Source organism: Dama dama, chromosome 19 (assembly GCF_033118175.1).
Source record: "Dama dama isolate Ldn47 chromosome 19, ASM3311817v1, whole genome shotgun sequence".
Lineage (NCBI taxonomy): Eukaryota > Metazoa > Chordata > Mammalia > Artiodactyla > Cervidae > Dama > Dama dama.
In genome coordinates this window covers 91,688,653-91,711,690 of record NC_083699.1, presented here as the reverse complement: position 1 = coordinate 91,711,690, position 23,038 = coordinate 91,688,653, and the positions used below count along the sequence as shown (strand labels likewise).

The window sequence follows — 23,038 nt, the reverse complement described above, 5'->3', positions numbered from 1 at the left end:
TGTGAGGTGAGAAAATCCATGTCTTTGGTGTTCCTACCCACTTTCTACCAGATTCTCTCTCTCCCCTTTGACCCTCTCCACTAGTTCCTGCCAATCCTTGCTTTAATTATCATTTAGTGATGAGTGAGCACTCACTGATAAGCACTCATTGTATTGCAGGAATCCTTGATGTGGCACTTGTATTTTCAGAGAGGGCATCTAATGTGAGACATTGTATTGAGCCCCGTGCCATGCAATGAGCTCATTTAACCCTTCCAGCAACCCTGATTTAAGCACTATTTTCATTTCCATGGGCGGGAGGGCGAGAGGGGGGAGAGAGCAGACTCAGGGACCCAAGATCAAACCGTATCTAGGTAGCAAGTTTGACTTTCAAACCTAGGTGTATCTAAGAGTCCAGGTACTTTCTCTGTAACCAAAAAAGGTGACTCAGACAGTAAAGAATCCACCTTCAATGCAGGAGACTCGGGTTCGATCCTTGGGTCAGAAAGATCCTCTGAAGGAGGAAATGGCAACCCACTCCAGTATTCTTGCCTGGGAAATCCCATGGACAAAGGAACTTAGAGGGCTACAGTCCATGAGGTCACAAGAGAGTCAAACACAACTTACTGACTAAACAGCCACCACCAGGATGACCAGCAGGGTCCCAGAAGGCAACATACCTTCCTAAGAAAACCTCCTCACCCCTTTACAGATGCCTGAGGCTGGCACTGTAGATGGCCCCTCCATCGGAAACCCCATCAGACGCCAGCTCTGGCCACAGCATTTGGCCACCTGTGGTGATTCAGCAGGTTTCCTCTGCAAGAAGCACTTAAAATCAAAAAATCCCCTTTAAAAAAACTGCACTATCCTGAGCACCACGGAAATGCCTCAGTGAGCAGATGCAAATGCACACTCACAAGAAAAGGACTGAACTGTGCATTTTTGGAGGTGAGACTACACAGTTGAGTGGCCATGGCCCATCACTCAGGACACAGGGTCTACACAACTGCCATTCTCAGGAGTCCGTCAGTCACGACTGGGTAGACGTGACTTGTTTTTCTTCTCTACAGTTGACAGCAGCATCCCAAAGACCTCAGTCAGGACTGAAGGGCTACCTGGCAAGCCAACCAGATTGAATTCCAACCCAGCTCAGCCAGCTGAAATGTGAGAAGTGGGTATTCTTCGGGATAACCAAGATCAAGGCAGCACATGGCATAAACAATGCTTTGAAACACACAGGCAAAGAATCCTTCAACTAAGGCTCTCAGCTGGAGGTGTGGGTAGGTATCAAAACTGCTCATCATTCTTATGGATAATTTAGAACGGTACAGAAAGGATGACTCATGTTTCACAATGTCTGGGGTTTCTGGTTGGACCATGGGAATGCGTGGAGTAGTGTGGTGGGGGAGAAGCAGCATAATTATCTGGAGTTTTCGTCACTCAAATAATCTGGTTCCTGGGTGGGAATGACTCAAAGGCTGAGCTCAGCTGGGATGGTTAACCAAAATGCCTATTCATAGCCCCACAGAGTGACTTGTGTTTCCACACAACATGGTGGCCTCATGGTAGCTGGACTTCTTTCATTGAGCTCCCAGTGTGAATGTTTCAATGAACAGGGGGGTGTTGTGTGTATCACCTTTTATGAATCAGCCTAGGAAGCCATCTGGCATAATTTCCACTGTAGTCTATCGATTGAATCAGTCATAAGCCCACCCAGACTCAAGGAGAGATTAAAAAGACTATCTCTCAATGAAAGGAGTATCAAGAAAAAAAGGGTCAATTTTTTAAAGCCAGCATTGTTAGAAAAAAAAAAAAAGGCGTAGACAAGTAACAGTAAATACCTTTGGATCAGAAATGAATTTCATTTTCAGAAAACAATCCCAGAATAACCACAATTTTAGAAAACTAACAACACCTTGCAAACCCTTCCTAGAGTGGATTTTCTTTTCAGCCTTGAGGTTGTGAGACAGACCACCTACCCACCAACTTCATCTATAATTTAGCAATCAGTCAGGCAAGTACTTTTCAAAATATATGAAGAACACATTCTCTGCTCTCTAGGAGTTGAAAAGTTTAATGAGAAAAAATGAGCTGGTTCACAGATTCTTTTCTTTAGCCTTTTCCATTGGTTGGAAGTTCTGCATGCTTCCTAACTAGTTCTGCCACTCGTGTAAAATGAGCCCAAGTTCACTTTACTGTGTTTGCTCTAGCATAGCCACCTGTAAAATGGAGCTAGCCATCCCTGGAGAGCAGGTTCTTGTGGCTCCTTTTCTCTATTTACAACAGACTGTCAGGTCCATGGAGACTGTGCTGTTTAAATGCAAAATGTTGCGACTATCATTTCATTACTTGAAAAACTAAACAGCACAAGGATGCTTCTGTTGCCACGTTGCTAGGTAACCAACAGATCTCCCTGTCTGCACTTAAATGTCGAGACTCGCTGCAGTTTTGCACCAGGGCAGCCCTTCTTAAGCTGAAATGAAGGTGAGAGAGAGAGGTGGCTGACCTAGAGTCAAATTGCTATGGACATCGCTGGGAAGAGAGGGGATTTAGCTACCAAGTACCGGGGCAGGGTCTGCTTGATCTTTGAATCTAACAACTCGGCTCATAGTGTCAATGCTAGAGATGGCTCAACAACAAGATGGGCTTAATGGTGACAAAGTTGAGATTGCTTCTTTGAAGGAGCCAAGTCCACATCCTCTTCATTTTCTGGAGAGTAAAGATTGTGAAAATCAAATGTAAGAAGCAGACAATAATACCTGAAATGTCTTTCATATACTCAAGGCATGACATTGTCTTTCTGACACATTTGACCACATTTTTTAAAGGGAGGAGAAAGCAATCGTATGCTATTAATTGTTGTTTAGTCACTACATACTGTCTGATTCTTTTCCAACCCCGTGGACTGTAGCCCACCAGTCTCCTCTGTGCACGGGATTTCTCAAGCAAGAATACTGGAGTGGGTTGCCCTTTCCTTCTCCAGGGGATCTTCCTGACCCAGGGATTGAACCCATATCTCCTGCATTGGCAGGTGAGTTCTTTACCACTGAGCCATCAAGAAAGCCCATTAATTCTATTTATATGAGCCATTAAAATATTCTTTCTGGGGCTGGGTAATCTTCTATTGGCAGTCCCAAGGTGGATGCTATTGGAAATGCCTAAAGGAAGATAATTTCTCCCAGATATGACATTTAGATACAGTGACAAGTAATTACACATACACACACACACACACACACACACACAGAAGGAGTTCTCACCCACCACACCTCCAGGTAAATGTTATTTACTGAATATATTCTATTGCTAAAGAAAACTTTCCAGAAGCTTTACCCTGGTGAGTCTTTGTCTCTTTAATAACAATTTAAATCTGGCAGCAGCACCCCCCACTCTCAAAAACCCAGGGATATTTTCTCCCTGGCCATGTAACCGTGAAGAGTAATTTTAGAAAAGTCTGAAATGATCTCATCAATGGGGATGTGATATTCAGTATTCATCTGAAATCCTCTACCCATCTGTTTCCTTCTAGAGCAACATGGGAGAAAAAAACAAGGAAACCAATAAAGTTGTTACAAATGAATAGGGGAAGGAGGGAAGGACAGAGGAAGGGAGTGAGAAAGTAAAATGGAGACAGATGGAAATCAAGCTGTTGGGAGAATTCTGCTGGGAGAAGGCAGAGATGGGAGTGGCGATGATTCTTCCTCAGAGAACCAAGTTCGCTAATCTGTCACCAAAGATGTACTGGGTACTTGTTCCAGGCGCTGGGGAGCCACAGCAGGGAGATACAGTCAGGACAGGAAAACCAGTAAGCATGCAAGTCAATGAATATTTACAGATGGCATGGGAGCCAAGAAGGAAACCCTCAGGATGCCCTGAGCAAATACAGTTAGGAGAACTGATTTAGATCGGCAAGAAGTGGAAGACCAACCTCAGTTGGTGACATTTGGTCTTGAGAAACACTGGGAGCCTGTGGAGGCAGCCAGGAAAGAGGCTGGAGCTCTCAGGCTGCTCACATCAGGACCAGACCTAAAAGGTAACCGGAAGTGAAAGTGGAGCCGGTCCACTGCCCTCACTCTATCCGGGCCAGGAAATTCATAGGAGCTGCAACCTGCGACTGGCTCTGCCGTCCCCCCCTCATCCTTTCCCAGGGCTCCCAGGGAAAAGAAACCTTCTGTTTGCAGGGTGGTTTGTAAATACTCCCTCTTTCTTCCATCTAGAATGAAGTCAAAGAAATGTGTCTGTTTGCTTTTCTAATTTGACATATTATCCTCTCTTTTACTCCTTGTCACTTTTCATAGAATTTTCATCATTCTTTCATCCACATGAACCCCCCTTCCCCTTGGAATTAAAAGCTTCCCCAGAATCCAGTGGTAAAGAAGGTTTCACAGTAAGCTGTTTTGCACAATGAAATGGGACAGGATCTCAGTGTGTACAGATGGGGGTGAATTTATTCTTTTAAAAACAGAACAAAGGAAAAGAAAAGGAAGGTTCTGGAGCTGGGAGAAAGCATTTATTTCTCTTGATGTTGAAAGAGTCCCTTAAGAGGACTCAGAGAAACCTCAAACAGGACTACATCAATTAGCTTCAAATTAAGTCAAAATGATATAAACTTTGTGGGAAAGATTTAACAGTGTATCTTAATCCCTTGAATCATTTTTCTTAATGCAGCATGGCCACAACTTCCAGATGCTGGTAGCCTTGACAGAGATGGGAGGCAATGCTCACAAGGACAGGCAGCGTTTATTCAGTCACAGCTGCCATCCTGCAATAAACATTCTATATGCAAATTGCCTCAAGTGACTCTCCAGAAATTGACTAGTTTCTTACGATGTAGCTTAGCACCAAAAGAAATTGAAAACATTTTTATGGCTTATGTCCATAATACATTCCTTCAGTATGTGCTGTGTTTTTATCTGCCAATATAGTAAACTCTTCTCCTGCTTGCTTAGGCGTCACCAGTTCATTTTTTTGTGTGACACTGGGGAAAAAAAAAACAGCTTGCCAAAATATCCATCTAAATGAGAGCCATTAATGGCCATCACCAAACTGTGTTCAAGCTTCCTTTGTTCTTGAAACTGAATTGCTTTCAAAAGCAATAAGAAAAGTTGTGCAGATTCAAACCATCTATGATGTAGAAATTAAGCCCCATTTTTCCAGGGATGAAAGGTCTTGGGTGGACCCGATGCTTTGCTCTGAGTTATTCTGTCCTGGCCATAAAGCTTTGGTCACTTCTTTGCAACAGAATTTCCATCGAAGCTTTATAATCCAATTAATGAGATCAAGCAAAGCCACTGTCCTTCGTGTTTTCTTTTTAATGGTGAAGTGAAGATGATTGTGTTTTTGTTTTGTGAGTTCCAAGGGGGTATTAAATGCTTGGTCATGCTCTTAGAAGCCTCATTTTCCTTCTAATCCTGTTGCTCTTAAGAAAAGTTTGGCAGGGACCGTCAAAGCAGCTCCGTTTCTTTTGTTTCGCTTCCCTGGAGCTTTGCAAAATGGTAACAGTGCCCAGGGCTCCATGCCTACAACATGAGGCCCACCTCCTCCCACTGAGAGCTCACATCTCACCCCTGCTTCAGAACGGCAACAATGGCATGATGGGGTAGTTTTAAATTTGTCTTTATCACAGCACTGAGAGCTAGAATAGGTAAGAAATGAAACTAATTCCATAGTGCGCACAGTTCTTCTGTTTCTCACTGACTTTCATCTAAGGAGCAGTAGGTGGATGCGTTCAATCAAAGTTCTGTGCATGCCCGTGGACGCCGGTGCTGGGAGCTAGAGTTAACGTTCTCTTCCTGGAAGGGACCACTTGCTGCACAAATTTTGCAACACGATTCATGCAGTTATAGACTGCTGTTGCTGGAGAGATCTTAGAGAAGTCTTCATCAAATCTTCCTCACTTTACAGGTGAAAACACAGAGACCTAAAGATGCTCATCATTCAAGTTCATATAGTCAGTTGGTGACTGATCTGGAACAAGGATCCATTTCCTGATTGCTGGCTCAGGACTGCTTGGGCCGAACCACACTTCTGCATGATTTTATAGGTTTATCAAAAATATTATGTTGTAGATATTTTACTGAATATATAACAAGTTAGCTTTGAGTAAACAGGAAAACAGATCATGTTGGGAAAAGAAGCCTGGATAGTGAAAAGATGCTATGTATGTGTGCTCAATCGCTTTCAGTCATGTCCGACTCTTTGTGACCCTATGGACTGTAACCTGCCAGGCTTCTCTGTCCCTGGAATTTTCCAGGAAAAAATACTGGAGTGGGTTGCCACGCCCTTCTCCAGGGGATCTTCCTAACCCAAGGATCCAACCGGAGCCTCCTGCATTGCAGGCAGATTCTTAAACCACTGAACCACCTGGAAAGCCCAAAAAGATGCTACTTGTCTTGAAATTAATTTGCAGGCTTAATATATTAGGGGCTTAAAAGTGTGCAGCCTTCAGTAGTTGCAGCATGTGGGTTCAACAGTTGTGCTTGCCGGACTCTAGAGCACAGGCTCAATACTTGGGGCACATGGGCTTAGCTGCTCCACGATCAGGGTCAAACTCGTATCTCCTGCATTAGCAGGCACATTCTTAACCACTGAGCTACCAGGGAAGCCATGGAAGAGAATTCTTAATCCATAAAAGTCACATATAATAAAAGAGAGACATAACAATAGAAAAATAGGCAAAAAGACCTGAGCAGGAAAAATTACAAAAAAAGACATGCAAATAGGATAGATAGACAAATATTTAGTCTCAATATCAATAACTTCAGATAATATCCATATCTCCATAGCAATAACCTCAGATATGCAGATGACACCACCCTTATGGCAGAAAGTGAAGAGGAACTGAAGAGCCTCCTGATAAAAGTGAAAAAAGAGAGTGAAAAAGCTGGCTTAAAACTCAACATTCAAAAAATTAAGACCATAGCATCCAGTCCCGTCATTTCATGGCAAATGAATGGGGAAACAGTGGAAACAGTGACAGACTTTATTTTCTTGGGCTCCAAAATCACTGCAGGTGGTGACTGTAGCCATGAAATTAAAAGACACTTACTCCTTGGAAGGAAAGTTATGACCAACGTAGACAGCATATTATAAAGCAGAGACATTACTTTGCTGACAAAGTTCCGTCTAGTCAAAGCTATAGGTTTTCCAGTAGTTGTGTATGGATAGGAGAGTGGGACCATAAAGAAAGCTGAGTGCTGAAGAAGTGATGTTTTTGAACTATGGTGTTGGAGAAGACTGTTGAGTCTCCTTTGGACTACAAGGAGATCAAACCATTCAATCCTAGAGAAAATCAACCCTGAATGTTCATTGGAAAGACTGATGCTAAAACTGAAGCTCCAATACTTTGGCCACCTGATGTGAAGAACTGACTCATTGGAAAAGATCCTGATGCTGCGAAAGATTGAAGGCAGGAGGAGAAGGGAATGACAGAGAATGAGATGGTTGGATGGCATCACTGACTCAATGGACATGAGTTTGTGCAAGCACCAGGAGTTGGTGGTGGACAGGGAAGCTTTGCATGCTGCAGTCCAGGGAGTCGCAAAGAGTCGGACACGACTGAGTGACTTCACTTAGTCTCCATAAGAATAAAAAACATAAAAGAAAAACATTGAAAAACTTGTTCTCTTATCATATGGCTACAAAATCTTTTCTCCTACTCTTTTTTTAAAGATGATAATATCAAGTGTAGATGTTAGTTCAGTCAAAAGGGAATTCTTATACAATAACAAAAAAAATGTATTTCTTGATACAACCTCAACAGATGGACAGTTTGGCAACATGTATCAAAAGCTTTAAAATGTATTGAAACACTTTGGCCTTATCTGCCATTCTAAGAATTAATCCAGGAATAAGAGATGGAGGGCAGGAGGAGAGGAGGGGCTTTATGAACGAGGATGTTTCTCATAGAATGATTTATAATACAAAAACTAGAAATGTTCCAAAAATCAAAAGTATAGAATAGTCAAATAAATGGTACTTTAGCTATATAATAAATATGATGCAACATAATCATATTCTGAAGAATATTTAAAGACATGAGCTATAAATTTTTCTAAAGACAAATAAAAACTATACACACTGTATGCTACCTATTTCTTCTTGAAAAATTGGAAAGATATACATCAAAATTGTAACCTTTTCTCTAGTTGATAGAATATTGTGTGATAATTTAATATTTTAAATTCTGAATTTTTCACATTTTTCACAATCATATTATATCACAAGATTAAAAATGTTATTAGTAAAATAACACAAAATACCAAGTTGGGAATAGACCAGAGCTGGTCCCAGGTAGCACACCCAGCCCCTTCTCTAGACGATATAGATTTAAACATTGCTCTCTATTCTGAGTCCAGGAGGTCTGCCAGGCTGCTAATGGTTGTGGCTGGGCAGTGACTTTGTAGATGCCCAGGGATTGGAGGAGATGGTTTTAGTCCCCTGACCACCCTCCCGACTGCTGAGTTTTAAGAAGGAGAGAAAAAACCACCATCAAAAATCCTATAAATGGAAGAAAACAAGATGTCCTTCAATAGGTGAATGTATAAACTGCAGTACACGCAGACAAGGAATATTATTCAGCCCTAAAAAGGAATGAGCTGTCAAGCCATGAAGAGTTATGGAGGAATCTTAAATGCATATTTCTAAGTAAAAGAAGCCAATCTGGAATGGCACCATAATAAATGATTCCAATAATATAACATTCTGGGAAATGCAAAACTATAGAGACAATAAAAAGATCAGTATTTGCCAGAGCTTTCCCAGGTGGCTCAGTGGTAAAGAATCTACTTGCCAATGCAGCAACTCAGGAGACGTGGGTTGGGAAAATCCCCTGGAGGAGGAAATGGCAACCCACACCAGTATTCTTGCCTGGAAACTTCCATGGACAGAGGAGCCTGGCACGCTGCAGTCCATGGGGTCAAAAAGAGTAGGACACCGCTGAGCATGCACGCAAACTGCCAGAGGTTGAGAATAGGGAGTGATGAATATGTGGAGCACAGAAGATTTTTAGGGCAGAGAAAATACTCTATGTGATATTAGAATAATCCAGACATTTGTCCAGACCCATAGACTATACACCACAAAGAGCAAACCATAATGTAAACTGTGGACTTCAGGTGATAATGATGTGTCAATGTAAGTTCATCAGTTATAAAAAATGTATCAGTCTGGTGGGAGATGTGGATAGTGGGGGGCAGAGAGCAGCTACATATATAAGGAGAGAGAGGATATATGGGAAACTTCTGTAACTTACCTTCAATTTTGCTATGAACCTTGAACTGCTCTAAAAAATTTTTTTAGAAATAACAACAACAACAAAAAAAAAACTTTAGGGAGGCCTTGTACACAATCAACCACCTTAAACACTAACCCATGCAAGAACCACCACTTAAAGACAGACTTCCCTTCGTCACGTCTATCCTGCAAGCCACACGTTTTTTATAATGTCTTTTTCCCTTAAGCCTTCCCACAAGACTCACTTTATTCTGGCTTCACTTGGATAAAAATACAAGGGGTTATATAAGAAGAGCAAGCAGTGTGATCTGCCCCCGGAGTATGAGTAGCTCAGACATCTTTTTGAAAGGGAAGGGTGGTGGGATCTGCTGTCGGAACAGATTTACTCAGCTGCAGAAGAAACTTACTCTAGTGTCCCATAGAAGAAAATCTAGTCTTTTTATTACAAATAGGAACAAGCAGTCAAAGCTCAGCCAACAGTTGAGGAAATAAACAACATGAGAGAAATTCTAAGACAAACAGAGCAACTGAGTATCAAGGATGCATGGACAGATTAAAAAAGACACCACATCCATCAAAATCAAAAAGGACACTTGAACATGTGCAGAGACAACGACGACCTTTTGGTTGTCAAAAGAAAAATCATAGAAGGACTAGAAGACAAAGTCAAGCTAGATTGAAGATTAGAAAGAAAGAAGGAGAGGTTTATAAAGGAAAGAAAGAGAAAAGCTAAAGCAATATGGTAGAACTAAATTCACTTTGAGAATTACAACACCAGTCCAGCAGGAGCTCCAGAAGGAAAGCGGGGGTGGGGGGGGGTGGGGAGGGGGGGTGGCACGGACAGGAAGGAAGGAAGTCACCAAATAAATCATAGAAGAAAATTTCCTGGTGCTCAAACACAGGTCTGGGATATACCAATTACTGAACAAAAATTCCCACACTTAAACATATTCTCAGGAAATTTTGAAACATCAAGGATAAAAACTTCTAGAGGGGGGAAATATCTACAAAAGAATTGGCATCACCAACTCTACTAGATGCTGGAAGATAGCAGAGCAACACTGGCAAAGTTCTCATAGGTTATTTCCAACCTAAATTTGCAGCCAGTCAAAATCAAGTGTGAAGGCAATATAATGCAAGAATTTAAATATACAAAGACTCAGAAATTTTGCTTTCCAGTTACCCATTCTGAAAAACTTACTTGTGGTTGAATACCAGCAAAAACTTAAATGAAATAGAAGAGGAAGACATGGACCAAACTGGAATTTCAATACAATGTCAAGATGACAGCTATGCAGCAGTACTAAACTTGAAAGTTTAAATTGAGGCAGGAAGTCAGAAACCCTCACATAAAACACCCTCAATTTAGAAAAAAAAATAGATTTACTTCAATAACAGTGCAATTAAGAAATTTCATATGCTTACTAATCAGGCAAAGACATCACAAAGTGATTAAAGTCTCAGTTTCCAAAATTAGACTGCTTGGTTCAAATTACAAACTATGTGTGTGACTTTGAGAAGTTACTTAAATTCTCTTTGGTTCAGTTTTCTTGCTTCAAAAATGGGTATAAAAATAATCCCTAATTCATAGGATTGTTGTGGGTATTTAATGAAATAATACATGCAAAATATTTAGTGCATGAGCCCTCAGTAACTTCACTTGGCTTTAAGCCAACTTTTTCCACTCTCCTCTTTCACTTTCATCAAGAGGGTCTTTAGTTCTTCTTCACTTTCTGCCATAAGGGTGGTGTCATCTGCATATCTGAGGTTATTGATATTTCTCCCGGCAATCTTGATTCCAGCTTGTGCTTCCTCCAGCCCAGCGTTTCTCATGATGTACACTGCATAAAGTTAAATAAGCAGGGTGACAATATACAGCCTTGACGTACTCCTTTTCCTACTTGGAACCAGTCTGTGGTTTCACGTCCAGTTCTAACTGTTGCTTCCTGACCTGCATATAGGTTTCTCAAGAGGCAGGTCAAGTGGTCTGGTATGCCCTTCTCTTTCAGAATTTTCCACAGTTCATTGTGATCCACACAGTCAAAGGCTTTGGCATAGTCAATAAAGCAGAAATAGATGTTTTTCTAGAACTCTCTTGCTTTTTCGATGATCCAGCGGATGTTGGCAATTTGATCTCTGGTTCCTCTGCCTTTTCTAAAACCAACTTGAACATCTGGAAGTTCACCGTTCACGTATTGCTGAAGCCTGGCTTGGAGAATTTTGAGCATTACTTTACTAGCATGTGAGATGAGTGCAATTGTGCGGTAGTTTGAGCATTCTTTGGCATTGCCTTTCTTTGGGATTGGAATGAAAACTGACCTTTTCCAGTCCTGTGACCACTGCTGAGTTTTCCAAACTTGCTGGCATATTGACCTGGGTGTTCATTGGTAGGACTGATTTTGAAGCTGCAACTCCAATACTTCGGCCACCTGATGCAAAGAGCTGACTCATATGAAAAGACCCTGATGCTGGGAAAGATTGAGGGCAGGAGGAGAAGGGGACGACAGAGGATGAGATGGTTGGATGGCATCACCAACTCAATGGACATGGGTTTGGGTGGACTCCAGGAGTTGGTGATGGACAGGGAGGCCTGGCGTGCTACAGTTCATGGGGTCGCAGAGTTGGAGACGACTGAGTGACTGAAGTGAACTGAACTGATGAGTAATTCAAGCACATGAGAAAATTTTTAAATAGCATCAAGCCATAAAACAAGTAAAATTATCCTGCCTGCACTCAGGACCTTCCCCCCTCTCCCCATTCCCTGTTTCTCCCCACCTCTGCCTGCTCCCCATCTGGGTCTCACTCCTAAGAAGTAAGTTGGTTTTGAAGTTTGTTGTTATTGTTCAGTAGCTCAGTCATGTTCAACTCTTTGTGACCCCATAGACTGCAGCATTCCAGGCTTCCCTGTCCTTCACTATCTTCCAGAGTTGGCTTAAACTCCACTGAATCGGTGATGCCATCCTACCATCTCATCTTCTGTCATCCCCTTCTCCTGCCTTCACTCTTTTCTAGCATCAGGGTCTTTCCAATGAGTTGGCTCTTTGCATCAGGTGTTTATAGAGTTTATCATATCACCATCACTTCTCTCCTCTTTATCCATTTTTAAAAGTTACATTATTGTTTAAAATGTCTTCCTTTGGTGACCTTTTCAACCATAAATAGTACCTGTAAACTGCTACTTCTTGATTCCCCATTATGGAAGAAGAGGAAATATACACCAACACTTCCTTCCTCTTTTATCTGGCCCCTCCCTTCTCAGCTTCAGTCATTACTTTTACATGATCAAGGTTTGTTACATTTATATTCTGATCTGCAACTATAATTAAGTCTTCTGTGCTTTGACGATAGGTTAGTTTCTTAAAATCGAATACTATTAAATGGCAATTGCAAATGATGATTATGTAAATATTATTCAGTGAAGAACCAAGTAGTTTGATTAGACTTGTAGAGAAGGCAAAATAATCCCAAATCACCAAACCCATGGCACTCAAAGGAGAAAAAATCAGTCTTCAAGGTCAAATTAATTCTGTTTTCCACTCCACATTCCTTTACTTGCTAAAGTCACTCTGTGGTTTAATTTGCTTTGACATATGATTTTTTTTTTGACCGGTTTGATTTTTCTTTCCCAAAATCTCTAATTGCCTCTCTTTTTTTCTTGTTGATATGCAAACTATAACAAGAAGAGAGTGAAAAAGTTGGCCTAAAGCTCAACATTCAGAAAACTAAGATCATGGCATCCAGTCCCATCACTTCATGGCAGATAGATGGGGAAACAGTAGAAACAGCGGCTGACTTTATTTTTTGGGGCTCCAAAATCACTGCAGATGGTGATTGTAGCCATGAAATTAAAAGACGCTTACTCCTTGGAAGGGAAGTTATGACCAACCTAGATAGCATATTAAAAAGCAGAGACATTACTTTGTCCACAAAGGTCCATCTAGTCAAGGCTATGGTTTTTCCAGTGGTCATGTATGGATGTGAGAGTTGGACTATAAAGAAAGCTGAGCGCTGAAGAATTGATGCTTTTGAACTGTGGTGTTGGAGAAGACTCTTGAGAGTCCCTTGGACTTCAGGGAGATCCAACCAGTCCATCCTAAAGGAGATTAGACCTGGGTGTTCATCAATAAGATTGAATTACTCATATGATTCAATAAATGAAAAAGAACTAGTCCATTGCTCTGGTGCTTGGCTCAGACCATGAAGAGTCTGCCTGCAATGTGGAAGACTTGGGTTCAGTCCTTGGGTCAGGAAGATCCCCCTGGAGAAGGGAATGACAACCCACTCCAGTCTTCTTACTTGAAGAATTCCATGGACAGAGGAGCCTGGCAGGCTGCATCCATGGGGTCGCAAAGAGTCAAAGAAGACTGAGTGACTAACACTTTCACTTTTCACTTTTTTTCCATTTATTTAAGAAATATTTACAGATACATCCTCTGCGTCAGGCCTTGTCTATAATCACAAGAGAAAGTCCTTGCTCTCAAAAAGCTAACACTCTGATGAGGAAGAGTAACAGTAAGCATGGAATTTGATGAATAAGCACATTTTAGATAGTGATGCTAAGAAGAAAATGGAGTAATGTGATACAGAGTCTACAAGGGGCCACATGAAATCTCCTATATTTACTGTAAACAAAGAGAATCTGTGGGAGGAGGTGACTTGAACTGAGTTGTGAACGATGCTCTCAGAGCAGCCACGCAGATGTCTGAGGAAGTATCACATTCAAATGGCTGGGACTGGAAAGAACATGTTCTCAGGCTAGAAAGGCCAGTTGGAATGAGCAGGTAAAGGGGAGGCTGAGTATAGGAGGTGAGTTTAGAAAGTTAGCGGGAGCCTTTTCAGCCCTGATCAACCATTTGCTTTTGTTCCATCGCAATGCAAAATCATTAAAGGGATTTAAGAGAAAGAGTGAAATGGCCTGATATTCACCTTAATAAGTCGTTGTGCCATGTCATACATGCATGCTCAGTCATTCGTGTCTGACTCTTTGTGACCCCCATGCACTGTAGCCCACCAGGCTCCTCTGTCCACGGGATTCTCCAGGCAAGAATACTAGAGCTGGTCACCATTTCCTTCTATAGGGCATCTTCCCCACCCAGAGATCGAATCCATGTCTCTTGTGTCTTCTGCATTGGCAGGCAGATTCTTTACCACTGAGCCACCCAGGAAGCTCCTTAATAAGTTGCCTGTCATTTTAATCAAGTTGTCATTTGAATCAGGCAGTCTGATGCCATAAATTTTTATTTTAACCACACAGTGATGCCTTTACTCAACTAGTAATAAAGTAAGTTGCAACCAGTGAAAATGAAGGCAGGGTGGGCAACTACAAGATGTTATTGTGGCTTTGGCTAGTGTGATAGCAGTGGAAATGGTAAAGCAGTCAAATTCAGAATATTTGAAAGTACAGTGGAAGGACTTACGGATGAACTGATGAATGGATGAATGGATAGAGAAAATCAAGGAATCTATTAGGACTGTGGGATGTTTATCATGAGAAATAGAATGAATGGTGATGGCCTTTGCTCCACTGGGAAGCTGAGGAACAGCAGTTGAGACTGGGAGGAGGGGGTTAAGCCAGTTGTTCTGTACAGCTAATTTTGAAACACCTATTAGACATTCAAGTAGGCAGCAGGATATACAAGCCCTAGCTAGCAATATAATTTAGAAGTCATCAGAGGATGGATTGTATTAAGACCAAGAGATTATTTGTGATCACCAAGAAGAGAGCACAAATAGAGACAAGAAGGCATCCCCAGAGATCAAGAAGTTGAAGATGTTAGAGAGAGGAAGGAGAGATGCAGGAAAGAAATATTTAATGAGGTGAAAAGGGATGGAAGAGGCACAAGTGGAAGGGTTTGCCTTGGATGGGATCAGGGATTCTATCGCCACTTCAACAGAATGGAAAGCAAGGAGTATGAGTGCCAATTCTTATAAACTGATGGATGTGATGGTAGGAAAATGAGTACTTGTCATCTGATTGCACATAAAAATTGTAAGGTGATGCTAACCCCAGGGTGGGCTAGAGGAATAGAATGATGTTGGAGATTTAAAGAAGGAGAAGAGGTGTAAAATGGTCTTGCTGGAGGGTGGGAGGGTGAATATCAGGAAACTGTGTTGAGATTGTCTAGAAGTCTTCAGAGATGACTTGAGACTCATGGTAATAATAAAAATGTGAGAATAGTTAGGAGGTTGTGTGATCTTTCTTCAGAAACATTCAGATATTCAGGTGCAGACATGGAGTCAGTTGATGGGTGGGGCGTGACCAGCTCAGGAATATTACCACACAAGAAGAAAGGGAAAGAGGATACAGGAGGTATCAATACAAGCCCATTCATAGGAGAATTTGTAATGCTATGTCATAATTAAATTGTTTCCAAAGATGGCATCAACAATCCTCCCCCACCCTTTTCCACATGCTCTTTTGCAGTGTAATCTTGCCCCTCAGAGATCCAGTCTATTTCCACTCCCTTTGGATCTGGGTTCATCATATGTTTTGTTTCAAGTAATGGAAAGCAGCAGAAGTGATGCCGTGTGACTTCTGCAGCTTCTAGTTTTGCTAATTAGGATCTTCACTCTTGAGATTCCAACTATATATATATAGTTGTAAAGAAGTCCAAGGTGGATACCTGCAGTGCAGCATGAATTGAGAGAGACAGAAAGAATGATCCTACCATCACCACCAAGGTTCCAGACTTGAGACAGAAGCCATCAGGGACACTCCAGTCTCAGTTACCATCTGACTACAACCTCATGAGAGATTCCAGCTGATGCCACCATGAGCAGAAGAACCATCCAGTCAAGCCCTGCTCAAATTTCTGACCCTCAGGATTGTGAGCAAATAAAATGCTTGTTGTTTTGAACCACTAAGCTCTGAGGTGATTTGCTACATGGCATTACCTAACAGAATCAGAAAGTGTTCCCCCAGTTTGCTGCCAAGTCCACCGAAAGGAAAGGAGGATTTCGAGGGGTGTTACTGTAAGTGGAATAATACAGGGTCAATAAAGTTATTGGATTTGAGGCTTCCACAAGTCAGAGGAATTTCTGAAGTGGGATTGCTACAATAGAGAGTTGGAGGGACTTCCCTAGTGGTCCAGTAGCTAAGACTACAAGCTCCCAGTGCAGGGGGCCTAGGTTCTATCCCTGGTTGGGGAACTAGATCCCACATGCCACAGCTAATAGTTCACATGATGCAACTAAAGATTCCAAGTGCTGTGACTAAGGCCTGGTACAACCAAATAAAGAAAGAAAATTTTTTAAAATGCAATAGAGGATTGGAAAAACAGGAGGTAACACCAGAGAGGGAAAAACTGGAAATCCACATTTAGAGATAATGCTGTTGTAACCACAGCAAAGACCTCAGGAGTGAGTACCTGTGGTAGGACAGGGGAACCAAGGAGATAAAGGATCAGAATGGCCAGAGTGTTGAGGGTCTGCAGAGACATTAAGGTTGCCAGGAGTGTTAACAGGGAAACACTTATTACAGTGTTTAAGGGTATTTGCTCTGGAGCCCAGCTGTACTTCCAGCCCTGACTCTGCCACTAATTGCATGTGATCTTAGGCAAAATAGATTTCTCTTTGTGTCCCAGATTGCTCACCTATAGAATGAAGATGATGATAGTATTCCTCTCATAGTTTTACAGGATTTAAATAAAAGAATACTTTTAGAGAGCTTAAAAGAGTTCCAAGAGAAAAAAGAGCACTGGATAAATACTGTCACTGTCGTTATCATCAGCAGGAGAGATAAAGACAACAAAGCAGGTGCTGGAGGCACCGAGGACTGAGGTCAGTGAATGACAGCAGCAAGGTGGGGTAGCAGGTGGTAACATCTGATGCTGCGCTTCAAAGGGGCTCGGGTCTTTGAAGTTGGAAGCAAGAGCCATGATTAATTAGAAGCAGTAAAGGGGGGTAAGGAAAAGACTTACCCTTTTTCCAGGCTTTCAGATCCATGGGGTATGAAATCAAAGTGTCTCCTTGAGAGGACTGCAAAGGAGGCAGAGTCCCCAGGGGAAGCCAGGTTCTAGTTAGAGTGAGAAGGTAAAGGGAACATTCAGGGGAAAAGATGAGAATTTATGTCTGGTAAAGACAGAGCTCCAAAGGGCATGGTGGGAGGATTGGGACAGACGCCAGGGCATGGAAGAAGGGTCAGATTTTAGGATGTGTGGAATAGGGTGGGGATAAGAGAACATGCAGGCAAGTGAGGGGTTATCATATGGGAAGTAAGGAGTAAGGCAAAAAGATTTGTAACCCACAGGGGACTGATCCAAGAAGTCTCTCAAAAAGAAGTATGGAAAGATCCAGAACCAGCTGGCCATCCTTGTGGCTCAAAGTGGTGTGTGAGTCTAGGGGATGGGAGGGCTCCTCTGAGCTGTTCTGCTGGGCAATTCAATTTCTATGCAAGATTTTAAAAGTATGGGGTGGTGGGCGGGGTGGTGAAGAGAGTGTTCTTTCCATCTCTCCCTGGTGGAAAGGGCAAAGAATCAGAGCCTCCATCTGTGATCCATTCTTGGAAGCCCAAAGGGTTATTATTCTCTTCCTGGCCATAGAGGCTAGGCCACCTGATTCTGGATGACTGAACAGTATCAGGTGCTTAACATGTCCTGTGGCAAAAAAGGGACTAATATTGCCCTTTACTGTATGTCTCAGTCTGTCTGGGCTGCTAAAACAAAATACTATAAACTGGGTGGCTTATAAACAACAGAAATTTATTTCTTGCAGTACTAGAGGCTGGTAAGTCCAAGGTCAAGGCACCAGTAGTATCAGAGTCTGATGAGGGCTCACTTCCAGCTGTCTTTTCACTGTGTCCTCACATAGCAAAAAAAAAAAAAAAAACCACACAGGAAGCTCTCAGAGGTCTCTTCCATAAGGTCACCAAATCCACTCATGAGAGCTCCACCCTCATGATCTATTCACCTCCCAAAGTGCCACCTCCTAAAACCAGAGATTAGGAAATTAGGTTTCAACATATGAATGTTAGGGGCACATAGACATTGTCCATGGTTCAGGATCTTTTTTTTCTTTTTTTCTTTTTTTAAATGTATTTATTTTTAATTGGAGGATAATTGTTTTGCAATAATGTGTTAGTTTCTGCCATACATCAACGTGAATCAGCTGTAGGTACACGTGTGTATCCTCCCTCTAGAACTCCTCTCCCACCTCCCACCCATCCCACCCCTCTAGGTGGTCAAACAGCACTGCTTTGAGCTCCCTGAATCATGCAGCAAATTCCCACTATCTATTTTACATACAGTAATATGTATGTTTCCATGCTACTCTCTCAATTCATTCCACCCTGTCCTTCCCCCACAGTGCCCACAAGTCTATTCTCTATGTCTGTTTCTCCACTGCTGCCTTGCAGATAGGTTCATCAGTGTATGGTTCAGTGAAATGAAAGTGTTAAGCATTCAATCATGTCTGACTCCTTGCAACCCCATGGACTATAGCCGGCCAGGCTCCTCTGTCCATGGAATTCTCCAGGCAAGAATACTGGAGTGGGTTGCCATTCACTTCTCCAGGAGAATCTTCCTGACCCAGGGACTGAATCCAGGTCTCCGCATTGCAGGCTGATTCTTTGCAGTCTGAGCTACAGGGTAGTCCCATGCACCACACTAATATATGATTCAGTATCTTAATGCAAATCAGGAAAAGATACTCTCCCCTGACAGACACAGCCTCCAAGGAACATGGCTTGACCAGCACACAGTGCTTTATAGGAAGAAAAAGCCTCTGCTTCCTGCAAGGAGGCACAGTCTATAGCAAGGACATCAAACCTGATCCAGGCTTGGCCAGGTGTCCCCTGCACATGACATTTTGTGACACTGGTTGGAGTCTGACTAAATGTCAACCACACAGGCTTCTGGTGTTGTTTCTAATTATGCAAACTTGAGTCAATCACTGTCCTTTTCTGAGCACAGTTAGGGATCTTATTTGATTCATATGACAGATGAGTAGGCTGGACTAATTCAATTCACACATTTTTAAATGCTATAATGTGTTTGGCTTGTGCCAGGCACCAAAGATGCCAAGATGAATTAGATGCCCATGGTCTTTGGGTGAGAACAGACACAAACATCTAGTTTCACACTGCAATTCAGGGGCTATGACAAAAGTGTGCACGGGTATCTGTGGAAGCAAAGAGGAGTCCCTGTGTCCTGTCAGACATGTGACAAGTCATGGCCAATGAAATATGAGTAGGAACGAAATCACTTCGAGCAAAGGAGGTAAAAATCTCCCCACAACCCCACTCCCACCAATTCTCCAGTCTCCTTCTATCCTGGTACAATGCTCTTGGGGAGGCCCCTTGTTGGATGGTGGAACCACATAAGACCAAAACATCCTGGGTCCCTGAGAAACCACATGATAGATGGCTGCCTGGGACACACAATGGACTTTGTACAAGCAATCATTAAGCTTAATCCATTAAGATTTGGGTGATTATTTGTAACAATGACAAAATCTAGACTATCCTGACTGATGTTGGAAAGAGGTAATTAACAATGGATGATGCCTAAATTGCTTTCCAAGATGGATGGGTCTGATGAACTGCTGGGCTTTTGTTCAGCTGAACATCTATGCAAAACTATTTAACCAATGTTGAATTATTCAGGAAAACAGAGGACGGCTGGACACACTGTCCCCATACCCCTCAATCTTGCCACTCAGATCTCCACCAAATAAATGTAGTACAAAATATTTAATTTTTTTCCTCTGGGGACCTGTCCTCCCATACTCCCTGTTCTTGTGAACTAGCTCCACCATGGGGGGTGTACCTGGCCAGTTGTGGTCCCACATCTTCTTGGCCACAATGGGAATATGAATCAAGCCAGGCCATAGAGAAGAACCCAAGGTATCTGCCTGGAGAGCCACCTGGGGAAAAGATTTCTTTCCTAGAAAGAAGGGGTGGTTACATGAATGGATGTAAGGCTGGAATTGTTAGACTGACTTTACCATGGCATGGGGAGAATCTTCCTCACAATGAACACAACTCAGAGGAGAGCAGAGTCAGAAATGAAGAGAGACAGTGGCTAACTGATACCGTTTCTCGTGTCAAGACACCCACATGTGATAGCACAGGAGCCACCAACCCCAGCTTGTGATCCTTGATGCTAAGCACAAACTCTGGCACGGACCATCCTCAAGAATAGAAATGCAACCAGAAGCTTAAGTGCTCTGGATATGACCAACCACCCCTAGTCTCCACACTCTCATTTGGCAGGAGACAAGATGGGGCTCCAAAGCTCTGCATGCTCCTGGGAAGACCCCATACATCTTCCCTGCCCACTCCCACCACCAACACTCACAGCTTCAACATCACTGTCTGCTGCAGAGACCATCTGGATTAATCCCATCATACCTCTCATCCCTGTCTAACAGCCTCTACAGATGCATGACTCCAGACCACCCGGTATACCCAGCCCTCATCCCAGGAACCCTCTACTCCAATTCTCCCTCCCACCCCTGCCCAACTCCTGCAACTTCCCCACTGTGTCCTCTGAAACTCACTAAACATCAACAAAATCCCACATTGCAACATCTTTTCTGAACATTTCTATCACCTCCCTGCTCCAATTGACACCACCTGTCATCTGAAGACACTGCCCCCCCTTCAGCCCTCATGCATTGTGGCCTGTTTTCTCTCTCACAGTCATCATATCATGGGGGCTGGAGGTGGACTGGGTGACCTGCTTGCTCCTCATTGACATCTCACTTCTAAAAATCTTCCATCTTTGCATGACCAGCCTTCAGCCTAGATGTCCACTACTTCTCCTGTTGAGGTATTCTCCAGACCCTCATCACACCCCCTCATTCTTTAGTACTCTTAGCTACAAGTTCATAAACAACCTGGCCATCTTAACACTTGTTGATTTCAAGATCCATGTAAGTGAACCTTTCAATATTCTGACTTCCCAATTCCTAGACCAGCCCTTCTTCCCATGATCTTTTCCTTCTCTGCCACTGCTGACCTACTTCAACTGCCAGTCACGTGGTCACCCCCTAACTCTTGTCAGCATCAATAACTACATGCTCTTTGTAATCTTAGTTTAAATCTCCTGCTGCCCATCCACCAATTACACCACTCCCTCTGGTACCCCAACTGCCACAACTCCTTGACCCACCAGGATAAAATCTATCGATCCTATTTTCATTGCTTGTTTTCTTGCTTTCGTCTCTACAAAGCTTAGAAGCTGTGAGACACCACTGTAAATATTTCCTTACCTTTTCTTCATTTCTTCTTGTTCACCTGGGAAAACCACAGCCCCAATTAAACCCCACACCCTCATGGATTCAGACTGGATGTGCTTGGACAAAAGCATGCAACCAGGCTTTCAAGTCCCATCTTAAGTTCAAGATCATTATCTACAGCCCTTCATGCTCCTAGATTTCTCCTGTCTCCTCTCTTACAACTTCCAACGTCTCCTCCCCATCTTCCGTCTTGGTTAATGACTTGACTTCCAATTTCTCTGAGAATACAGAATCAGCTGGATTCACATGCTCCTACCATACCCTGCATGATCCAATATTCCATGCCTCTTTTCCCCCACAGTGCATAAACCATCCATGCTTCTACAACCAATTTCTTCCCCCTCCCTTCTTGCCCACCCAAAGATATCACTCCAAGATTTACCCCATCTTTTCTGCATCATTTTTTTCCCCTTTCTTTGCTAGAGTGTTCATATCTGCCTATACACTTGCCCTAATACTAAGTATCTTTTAAAGACAAATCCTTAATAGGACTCTGTGCTCTCACTGCTGAGGACCAGGGATGAATCCTCCATCAGGGATCTAAGATCCTGCAAGCTGCGTGATGCAGCCATAAAAATAAACACATAAAGATAAATCCAACACATATGCATGGAATCTAGAAAGATGGAACTGATGAACCTATTTGCAGGGCAGCCGTGGAAACGTAGACATAGAGAACAGACTTGTGGACATGGTGGGGGGGCAGAGGGTGGGACAAATAGAGAGAATAGTCTTGAAACAGATATATTACGGTATATAAAATGGATAGCCAGTGGGGATTTGCCGTATGGTGCAAGGAGTTCAAACCCAACACTCTGTGACCACCTAGAGGTGGGGGGTGGGTTGTGAGGTGGGAGGGAGGTCCAAGAGGAGGGGACACATGTGTACCTATGACTGATTCATGCTGATGCATGGCAGATGCCAACACAATATTGTAAAGCAATTACCCTCCAATTAAAAATAAATATCTTTAAAAAAGAATTTCATTTTAAGAGTCTCCAGAAAACCCTCCTGACCAGTTCTAGAAATTTCAGGGGCCAAACACAATCCCCACGCTTGCCCGTTCCCAGCCAACCCTCAGACAAACGTCCTTCAGCCCACCTACAAGACACAGGTTTGGGACTTCCCTGGTAGTCCAGTGGTTAGGACTCTGCGCTTCTTATGCAGGGGGCTCAGGTTCCATCCCTGGTCAGGGAACTAAGATCTCACATACCAGGGGGGAAAAAAAAAAGGCTCAGGCTCATGAGTCCCCTAGAGCCAACTGTGTAGAAATACTTTAGCTCAGAGAGAAAATAACTCACCTCTATGACACCAGTTCCATCTTCCAGGACACAGGGTGATATTCTGTGCAATGAAAGCCATTTACTAAATAGTCCTCTGGTGCCGTGGAAAAGTGAATTCATTTTGCACGGGTCACAAGTTCACTTTCAGAGAGCAGTTTCCTCCCTGCCTGAGCAGAGCCAAGTCTAATGAAAAATTGAATGGCAGCACTGAGGGTCCCTGCAGACAGCGGTCCCCCACCATCCTGGGCTTTGGGAGCCCAGTTGAGGGAGAGAAACGGGAGTAATAACGACTATGAAAAAGCGGA

The 23,038-nt window shown here is 42.8% G+C and overlaps 1 long non-coding RNA gene and 1 other non-coding gene across 3 annotated transcripts; both read left to right on the top strand.

Annotated features, from left to right (window-relative positions):
• The first annotated feature begins 954 nt into the window (after window positions 1-954).
• Window positions 955-16,021, top strand: LOC133074045 (uncharacterized). Of its 2 annotated transcripts, none has more exons than XR_009697078.1 (3): window positions 955-1,259; window positions 2,891-3,010; window positions 15,638-16,021. It is a non-coding gene; the product is annotated as an uncharacterized LOC133074045 (long non-coding RNA). The 2 variants fall into 2 exon arrangements; XR_009697079.1 differs by lacking the exon at window positions 15,638-16,021 and adding an exon at window positions 5,884-7,821.
• Window positions 16,022-22,574: 6,553 nt separating this feature from the next.
• Window positions 22,575-22,647, top strand: TRNAR-UCU (transfer RNA arginine (anticodon UCU)). The gene has a single exon. It is a non-coding gene; the product is annotated as a tRNA-Arg (tRNA).
• The last annotated feature ends 391 nt before the right edge of the window (window positions 22,648-23,038 follow it).